This window comes from Otolemur garnettii, unplaced genomic scaffold (genome assembly GCF_000181295.1).
Source record: "Otolemur garnettii isolate 467f Iridium unplaced genomic scaffold, OtoGar3 scaffold00011, whole genome shotgun sequence".
Taxonomy (NCBI): domain Eukaryota; kingdom Metazoa; phylum Chordata; class Mammalia; order Primates; family Galagidae; genus Otolemur; species Otolemur garnettii.
Window position 1 is genome coordinate 35534543 of NW_003852406.1, and position 10683 is coordinate 35545225.

Consider the following 10683-nt stretch of genomic DNA (forward strand, 5'->3'; position numbering starts at 1 on the left):
TTCTCAGTAAAGTATCTCAAGAATGGAAGAAAAAGTATCCAATGTACACAGTCCTATTTTGAAACTAATTCATAACTTTTATAGGAATGTAATAACCTAATTATAGCCTTAGAATATGGGAAGGAGGTGGGAGAGGGGAGGCGAGGAGGTGGATGGGGAAGGGAGCGTGATTGGTGGGGTCACCTATATGGTTTATCTTACAAGGGTTCAAGTGAATCTTTCTAAAAGCAGAGTATGAATGTCTTAATGACTAAGAGAATGACATGAAGGTTATGTTAACCAGTTTGATGAGAGTATTTCAAAATGTATATGAAAACAGCACACTGTACCCCATGATTGCATTAATGTACATAGTTATGCTATAAGAAAATTTTTTAAAAAGATGTTTAAAAAAAAAAAAAAGAACTCCCTCCTTCTTACGCAGACATCCTCCGGGATATTGAGGCTCCTTTCCAGCAGGTGCCCTTGTTTCCCCATCTGCTCCCATGCCCCTGTGCTGTTTGGTTTCTTACCATTTTCGTAGCCACTCATCTCACCATTACTGACCACTGGGCATGCATCATCTCGCTTCCGGAGCTCGTGAGCCTGCAGTAATTATTGACTACTGCTGCTGGAAGCTCAGCCATTCTTTTACCACGGAGGTGGTTGAAAGCCTGAATTCTCCTATGGACATGGTACTCTTGAAACTAGGAAGATAAAGTAGAAATTAATATTGCCCTTATAATAGTTTTCCACGAGCTGCCATAAGCAACTACCACACATTGGATGGCTTAAACAACAGATATATTCTCTTGCTTTCTGGAGTCTAGGATTCTAAAATCAAGGCTGCAGTAGGACCATGACTCTGGGTTGAATCCTTTCTTACCTTTTCCTAGCTTCTGATGGTAGGCAACAATCACTGGGGTTCTTTGCCTTGTAGCTGCTGCGCTGCTTTATGCTCTTCCTCTGCTGTCAAATGGTATTCTCTGTGTCTGCCTTTGTCTCTGTTTCTTACAAGGACACCAGTCCTATTAGATAAAAGGCCTAACTTCCAGTATGACCTGCTTACATCTGCAATGACCCTATTTCCAAATAAGGTCACATTGTGAAGTTCTTGGAGAGGACATGAATATTGAGGGTGACCCTAACCAACTCAGTACAGCTGCCAAAGTTCTTAAGTAGACCAAAAATAGCTACAGTGCAAGTGAATTCAAGCTTAGTTCAGTTGGATCTGAGAAGATATTTCCTTAGACATTTGGGCTAGTCCCTTGAAAAGTGGGTAGGATTTGGATGTGTCATCATAGACTGTCAGAGACAACATTCTAGGCAAAAGAAAAATCACAGACAATGAAATATAGGTTGAATTGTAAAACAGATTAATGCAGGAAGGATCTGGAACGCAGACAGATGTAGTTTGGATATTAGTCTCCTCCCAATCTCCTGCTAAAATTTGATCCCAGCATTGGAGGTGGCCCAAGTGGGGAGTGTTTGGGTTATGGGGAAGATCTCTCATGGATGACCTTGGTCCTAAGGGGAAAAGAGCTCTGCACCACACACACCCCTTGCTACCTTCCTCAGACCACATGATGCTGTGCCCCTTCCCCTTATGCTGTGAGTGGAGGCTTCCTGAGGCCCTCACCAGAAGCAGATCTTAGCTCATGCCTTTTGTACAGCCCACAGAACTGTGAGCCAAATAAAGTTTTTGATAAATTACTCAGCTTCAAGTACTCCTTTATATCAGTGTTTGTCAACCTTTTTTATCTCACAGCACACTTGAACCTGTAGCTAAACTTCTGCAGCACACTTATGTTGATAAAAAAAAGAACAAACTGCTTTGAACTTCCTTCTAAAATAATTTAATTAATAATCTTTAAAAATTTTCTCAACACACCTAAGATCCTCTTATAGCACACCAGTGTGAAAAAAAATCACTGCTTCATAGCAATGAAAACAGACCAAGATAGACTGAAGGGTTTGGAGTCTATTCCCTATATGAAATTAGGAGTAGAGCCAAGCATGGTAGCTCATACCTGTAGCTCTTTGGGTTTGGAGTCTATTCCCTATATGAAATTAGGAGTAGAGCCAAGCATGGTAGCTCATACCTGTAGCTCTTTGGACACTGAGTCAGAAGGATTGCTGAAGGCCAAGAGTTCCAAGACCAGCCTGAGCAAAAGCAAGACTGTGTCTCTACAAAAAACAGAAATATCAGCCAGTTGTAGTGGTGCATGTAGTCCCAACGACTGAGGAGGATGAGTCAGCAGGATTGCTTGAGCCCAGGAGTTTGAGGTTTCAGTGAGCTATGACTCCACGGCACTCTAGCCCAGGTGACAAAGTGAGACTTTGTCACAGAAAATAAAATTAGGAGTAAATCAGTTCTCTTGCTTTCTCTCAATTCCATTTTAATCTCTGCACATACCTCACCTTCTGCCCTGAGTGGAGGCAGTCTGAAACCCTCACCAGACACAGGTACTAATACCATGCTTTTTTCTTTTTCTTTCTTTCTTTTTTTTTTTTTTTTTTGAGACAGAGTTCCACTTTGTCACCCTCGGAAGAGTGCTGTGCCGTCATAGCTCACAGCAACCTCAAACTCTTGGGCTCAAGCAATTCTCTTGCCTCAACCTCTCAAGCAACTGGGGCTACAGGCTCCCACCACAACACCTGGCTAAACACCATGCTTCTTGTGCAGCATGCAGAACTGTGCGCCGAATGTACCTCTTTTCTTTATAAGTTAAAAAACATTAGGAGCAAATAAAAGTATTTCAGCAATGATGTGCTTTGCAGATTAATTTGCTACCAGTTTGAGCCAAGAAATCTTACATCCTAAATTGAGTACTACTTGTGCTTTTTTTTATTCTGGTGTCTCTGCTCATGCTGTCTTTCCTGCCTGGAATGCTTTCATCAAGCTGCAGTTTTCACTTGTCTGTTTTGCTGTTCCAGATATCCTCTTATAGCATGGTAGGGGGTTAGGAGGGGCGAGGAAAGTTTTTCAACTCATTTTATACTATTAGAATGCCCGTAAGACCTGATAAAAATAGCACAAGAAGAGAAAAATGTCAGGGAAAAATGGGAATATCTACTTTCATTGCTAATACTCAGCATAGTGTGAGGTTTTCTAGCCAATGCAATACTAAAAGAAAAATGATAAAAAATTAGGAAAGGCGCCCTTGGAGGAGTAGCTGGTGTTGGTGCTCAGCGGCTGGACGTCACTGCTCCTGCTGGAGCTGGCCCAGGACCGGCTGCAGTTGGAGACCGTGGAGACGTGGAGACGGCCCAGCAGAGTGTGCTGCTGGCGATCCTCACCACCAGGCGGCAGGAGATGGCGAGCAACAGGCCACCGTCCCTGGGCCAGCTGCAGTCACAGTTGGCATCTCCTCCCGACACTGGACGGTTGCTCTCTGCTGCTGAGGTCCAAGTCATCAAGGGCTTCCTCGCTAAGTGCTGGAGTCTGAACATCGGTAGCAAAGAGTATGCCTACCTCAAGGGGACTGCAAAAAAAAAAAAAAAATTAGGAAAGGAAGAAGTGAAAATATTTTCAAATGATGTGATTTACTTTATACAAAGTTTAAGAGAATAACACTCGGTGCCTGTGGCTCAAGTGGCTAAGGCACCAGCCACATACACCTAAAGTGGCAGGTTCGAATCCAGCCCCAGCCCACCAAAACAACAATGATGGCTGCAACCAAAAAATAGTCGGGTGTTGTGGTAGGCGCCCGTGGTCCCAGCTACTTGGGAGGCAGAGGCAGGAGACTCGCTTGAGTCCAGGAGGTGGAGGTTGCTGTGAACTGTGATGTCACAGCACTCTACCCAGGGGGACAGCTTGAGGCTCTGTCTCCAAAAAAAAAAAAGTATGAGAGAATGAAGTGATGAAACTATTATAGGGTGACCAGATGTCCTGCTTTTGGCGGGACAGTCCTGCTTTTGAACAATTTGTCCCCCCTCCCGGGGCGTTTTTAAAAAGTCCTGCTTTTTGGAAAGAATGCACAAACCGGCAGGAGAACAAGAAGGGAATATATGGTTTTCGGCTGCCATGTGGCTATTTCGCCAGAATATGAGTTTTATATTATTTTTGTTAATTTTATAATGTTAAACTGTAATAATAACAAATAATTGCTGAGAAGTGATTATCAAGAACTGCTTATCAAAGTTTGCATTGTTGTCAGGCCCTGCCCTGCCCCGTCCCCTGCCCCGCCCCCGCTCACTCTGCCCCTGGCCATGTTGTCCCGCCTTACCGATGTTAAAATCTGGTCACCGTAAACTATTAGGTGGTGCAGCAAGGTGGCTAAATAGAGTAACATCAAAACTTTATATTTTTCACAACTATAGACTAAAAAGAAGCAGGGGAGAGGAGGGTAAGGGAAGAGGAAGGAGGGTATTTGATGGGACCTCACCTATTATGCGTAATGCATTGGTACCTTTCAAAACTACTAAGAGTATAGTATGAATATCTTACCACAACAAATTTAAGCATTCCATATTATATATCAAATCAGCATACTGTACCCCATAATTGTATACAGTTATAATTCAATAAAAAATTTTTTTAACTTTACATTTTTAATATACTGTGCTAGTAATAAAATAGGGGGGAAAGGAACCCATTAAAAGGTGCCAGTGACTACATCAAACAAAAGACATATGAGATTCACATATGTAAGACATTAAAGACATAAGTAAATGGAAATTTCATATTCAGGGTGAAAAAATTAAGTATTTTAAAGATATCAGTCTACTGCAAATGATTGAGTTTTATACACAGTGCCTACTAAAATAATGTTAGGATCTTTCAAAATAACTATTTTGTCAAAATATTCTTTTGATTTGTGATTGGGTTCTATTTATTGTTATTTTATTTAGAATGTGTGTCTTATGAATGAGTTTGGTACATAGGAGGTTTTTGTTTTACATTAATCAGCTGTTGATATTTCAAGTTATTTTAGATTCCATAAAATAAATTTATTTTCATTTTATATTTTGCTATGGTCTGAAATAAGTAACTTTAGAATTACCTGCTCTTTTAAGGGTGAGTGGAGAATTCAGTTATGAAACTATCTTAGCATATGATGTGGTACTATAAGATTTTAAACCACGTGTCTACTGTCATCTAATTGGACTATTCAGCTTTTTTACTTTTTCTGGGGTAAATTATGATAATTTATATTTTGCAGTCATCTGTTTCTAATAGGTTTTCAAATTAGAAAATGTCATGTTGTATGTATATTTCTCTTGCAATTCTTTTATTTTGTACATGTGATTGTTTACTTTCTTATTCCCAATCTTATATATTTTTGCTTTCTTTTTTCCTTCAGCCTCACAAGGAACTTAGTTGATTTTATTGAACTCTTCAAAGACACAGCTTGGGAGTTTTTAATTTCCTACTGTTATTTAATGTCTTTAGTTAAAGACATTACAATTTTAGTTATTGTGGTGGTTTTTCTTCCTACTGTCTTTTGTCCCTTTTTTTCTAATTTTTTCATATGAATCTAAGATCTTTTAATTTTTCCAAGTTCCTTTAATTTTAATCTTTCCTGGCTTGGCGCCTGTGGCTCAAGTGGCTAAGGCGCCAGCCACATATGCCTAAGGCGGCAGGTTCGAATACAGCCAGGGCCCTCCAAACAACAATGACGGCTGCAACCAAAAAATAGCCAGGCATTGTGGCGGGCACCTGTGGTCCCAGCTACTTGGGAGGCTGAGGCAGGACACTCACTTGAGCCCAGGAGTTGGAGGTTGCTGTGAGCTGTGATGCCACAGCACTCTACCCAAGGGGGCAGCTTGAGGTTCTGTCTCAAAAAAAAAAAAATTAATCTTTCCTTTTTTAGTGAAGATACTTTAAAGTCATACATTTGCCTCTAAATTTAATTTGTGTTGTATTCCATACATTTTAGTATAAAATGTTCTCTTTCTGGGTGGCACCTGTGGCTCAAAGGAGTAGGGCGCTGGCCCCATACACCAGAGGTGGTGGGTTCAAACCTGGCCCTGGCCAAAAACTGCAAAAAAAAAAAAATGTTTCTCTTTCTCATTGCTCTTTATGTAAGTTGTAATTTGCCTCAAGGCAAAGGATTTTTAGAGCCATTTTAGGTGGACAGCAAAACTGAGAGGAAGGTACGCAGATACACTCCCTGCCCCTAAACATGCACAGCCCCCCAACACCAACATCCACCACTACATTTGTTACAGTTGGCTGACCTGTATTGGCACAGGGCCGTCACCCAGAGTCTGTAGTTTATAGGGGGGTTCAGTGTGGTGTTGTACATTCTGTTGGTTTGGATGAATGTATCATGACATGTGTCTATCATCATAGTAAGAAGACTATTTTCATTACCCTAAAGCCCTAAAAATCTTCTGTGCTTGGGCTCTACCTGTTTATCCTTCCCCCAAATCTAGCCCCTGACAACCACTGGGGTTTTTCTTTCAGACAGGGTTTTGCTATATTTCCCAGGCTGGAGTGCTTTGGCATGATCGTAGCTCTCAGCAGCTTCAAACTCCTGGGCTCAAGCGGTCCTCCTGCTTCAGCCTACCAAATAGCTGGGACTACAAGTGTGAGCCACAACACCCAGATAATTTTTAAATGTTTTGTAAAGATGGGGTCTTGCTCTATTGCCCAGGATGGTCTTGAGCTCCTGGCCTCTTGATCCTCCCACTCCAGCCTTTCAAAATAGAACCTTGAAAAAAGAAATAAGAGAAGACATTAACAAATGGAAGAACATACCAAGCTCCTGGCTGGAAGGTATCAACATTGTTAAGTGTCTATATTACCCAAAGTGATCTACAGATTTAACACATCCCTATTAAAATACCAATATCCCATTTGATCCTGCAATCCCATTACTCAGCATCTACCCAGAAGGAAAAAAATCCTTTTACCATAAGGACATTTGCACTAGACTGTCTATCACAGTTCAATTTACAATCGCTAAAATGTGGAAACAGCCTAAATGCCCACCAACCTAGGAATGGATTAACAAGTCATGGTATATGTATACCACGGAATACTATTCAGCCATTAAAAAAGATGGAGACTTTGTATTAACCTGGATGGAAATGGAACACATTATTCTTAGTAAAAGCATCACAAGAATGGAGAAGCAAGAACCCTATGTACTCAATAATCATATGAGGACAGTTGATGACCTAGTACACAGTGGGGGGTGGGGTAAGGAGAGAGCCAAGAGAGGCAAGGAGGGTGGGGAGTCACAGTGTGTGACACACTTTTTGTGGGGCAGGACACAATTATAAGAGGCACTTTACCTAACAAATGCAATCAGTGTAGTCCAGCTCTTTGTAGCCTCAATAACTCCCTAACTATATATATATATATGTTATATATATATCAACATCAGGCTTGGTACCCATAGCACAGTGATTATGGTGCCGGCCACATACACCGAGGCTGGCAGGTTTGAACCCGGCCTGGGCCAGCTAAACAACAACAACAACAACAAAAAATAGCCAGGCATTATGGCGGGCACCTGTAGTCCCAGCTACTTGGGAGGCTGAGGCAAGAGAATTGCTTAAGCCCAAGTGTTTGAGGTTGCTGTGAGCTGTGATGCTACAGCACTCTACTGAGGGTGACATAGTGGTGAAACTCTGTCTCAAAAAAAAAATACTGACATCATACTGAAGAACTTGAAAAAAATAGTTCTTCATTTCATACGGAACCACAAATTCAACACAATTCTAAGAAATAAAAACAAATCTGGAAGCATCACATTACTAGACTTCAGATTATAGTACAAATCCATGGTGATCAAAACAGCATGGTATTGGCATAAAAATAGAGGCATAGATCTATGGAGCAAAATAGAGAACCTAGAGATGAAGTCAGCCTCATATTGCCATCTGACCTTTTATAAACCAAACAAAAGCATACACTGGGGAAAAGAATCCCTATTTAATAAATGGTGCTGGGAGAATTAGATGCCCACACATAAAAAGCTGAAACTGGACCTGTAACTCTCATCACTTACAAAAATTAACTAATGCTGGATTAAAAAATTTGAATTTAAACATGAAACTAAATTTTAATAAAATAATATACATTTTAAATAAAAATTTGAATTTAAACATGCAACTAGATTTTTATAAAATAATATACATTTTAAAGTATATCTAGAGCTGGTCACGGTAGCTCACATGGTGTAGAAGAAAGTGTGAGGAAAAATTAATGATATTGGTCTGGGGGAAGATTTTATGAAGTAGACCCCATTGGTAACTGTGGCAACAACAAAAATAGACTTGATCAAGCTGAAAAACTTTTGCACAGCTAAGGGTACAAAAAACAAAGCAAATAGGCAACCTTCAGAATGGGAGAATATATCTGCATATTGGGAATCTGCAAAGAACACAGCAAATCAACAAGAGTAAACAACCCAATTAATCACTGGGCAAGAGATATGTCTTCTCCTAAGAAGACAAAAGAATGGTTAACAGACACATGAAAAAATGCTTATTGTTCTTAGTCATCAGAAAAATGCAAATCAAAACTAGCCTGAGATATTACCTAACCCCAGTGAGAATAGCCCACATCACAAGGTCCCAAAGCTGCAGATCCTGGTGGGGGTGTAGAGAGAAGGGCATACTTATACACTGTTGTTAGGCTTGCAAACTAGTACATTGTTAAATGTCTTCCCAGCCTTTTTGGAAAGAAGTATGGAGACTCTTCAAAGAGCTATAAGTAGACCATCCATTTGATCCTGTAATCCCATTACTAGGTGTCTACTCAGAAGGAAAGAAATAATTTCATCATAAGGCCATTTGCACTCCAATGTTTATAGCAGCTCAGTTCACAATTGCAAAGATGTGGAAACAACCCAAGTGCCCATCAACCCATGGATGGATTAATAAACTGTGGTATATATACCATGGAATACTATTTAACCATAAAAAAGATGGACACTTTACATCTTTTTCATTTACCTGGATGGAGTTAAAGAATGTTCTTCTTAGTAAAGTATCTTAAGAATGGAAAAGTAGCTCAGGCAGTCTACCCACCTTGGCCCTTCCAGAGTGCTAAGATTATAGGCATGAGCTACCATGACCAGCCCTAGATATACTTTAAAATATATATTATTTTATACTAGCATGAGCCAGAGAAGACCCCCATCTCTAAAAATAGCGGGGCATTGGCTCGGCGCCTGTGGCTCAACCGGCTAAGGTGCCAGCCACATACATCTAAGGTGGCGGGTTCGAATCCCCAGCCCGGCCCGCCAAACAACAATGATGGCTGCAACCAAAAAATGGCCAGGCGTTGTGGCGGGTGCCTGTGGTCCCAGCTACTTGGGAGGCTGAGGCAGGAGACTCACTTGAGCCCAGGAGTTGGAGGTTGCTGTGAGCATGATACCATGGCACTCTACCCAGGGAGATAGCTTGAGGCTCCATCTCAAAAAAAAAAAAAAATAGCGGGGCATTGTGGCAGGCACCTGTAGTGCTAGGTTGAGGCAAGAGCATCGCTTAAGCCTAAGAGTTTGAGGTTGCTGAGCTGTGACACCACAGCACTCTACCAAGGGCAACATAATGACACTGTCTCAAAAAAAAAAAAAAGCATATCTAATTGAAGTTTCTTGAATGTGGCATGGTTTTATAACTAAATTAAATTAATGGGGCTTTCCAACATAGAAAGGTTCCCCTCCCCTGAGGTAGTTTGTCTTCTGAGGTGTGATGTTCAACATTTAGCATTTTTAGGTCAAGAAGCTCAAGGTTTCCAATATTTAGAGGGATTTTATTTTGAGAAATTGATTTGAACTACCCAATTTGGCAAGAGAATCATGAAAATGTTCTAGAATATAAGTGAATTAGCTTATAAATAAATATAACCAGAAGAGAGAAAAGATTTGGAATATTGAAACATTTTAATGAAGTCATTTCCTTCTGGAAAGAAAATCTACCTGTAACTTTGGGTAACTAGATGACCACCTACTCATAACACAGGTAGGGACTTAGATGATATTTAACATAGGCCATCAATAACCTCAACATACAAATTAGTCTGCTATGAGGATGGTTGATCAGAGTTCACTCTGGTGGTACCCTCTCCTACTGGATCTTAACTGGATCGTGGGTTGATTGTTTTTCCCACAGCAGTAGCGAGGTGGGAACAAAGAAAGCTATAACCCGCACTTGTACAGATGAGAACATAGCAGATATAGACTCTTTCTTCCCAAGAGTGCCTTCAAGAGGCTCCAGACTGAGTCAACAAAAACAGAGTGGAACTAGGACAGATATCCAAGGGAGTAGCTGAAAGGCATTGTGCAGAACCACTCTGTGCTGGTCGGTGTTGTGACTCTCCCCATCTGACATATGAAATGGCTAGCTGCAGCAATCAATAAAATAGACTCAACTGAAAACTAAAGACAGAGGAGTTACGTGTTCCCTAAAGAGAATGATCTGCCTTAGGAGGGCTCTACTTTCCAGTGCAGGTAAACCCTTCTCATTTTAGCATTTGGGAGGAGCCTTCTTCCTGCCTTCTACTTGTGTGTCCAAAAGAGAAGCCTCCCAGTTGACATGTCTCCTGTATGGGTACAAAGTTCACATCATCCTTCCCATCACAGAGAGAGGTCAGCTGGGGAAATCAGACTCACACCAGCAGGTACAATTCAAGCCAGCCACCTTGGCTGATTTCTGCCTTCACCTGGCATTCTCTGTGTGCATGTCTGTCTCTGTGTCCAAAATTGCCTTTTTCTAAGAATACCGGATATATTGGTTTGGGAC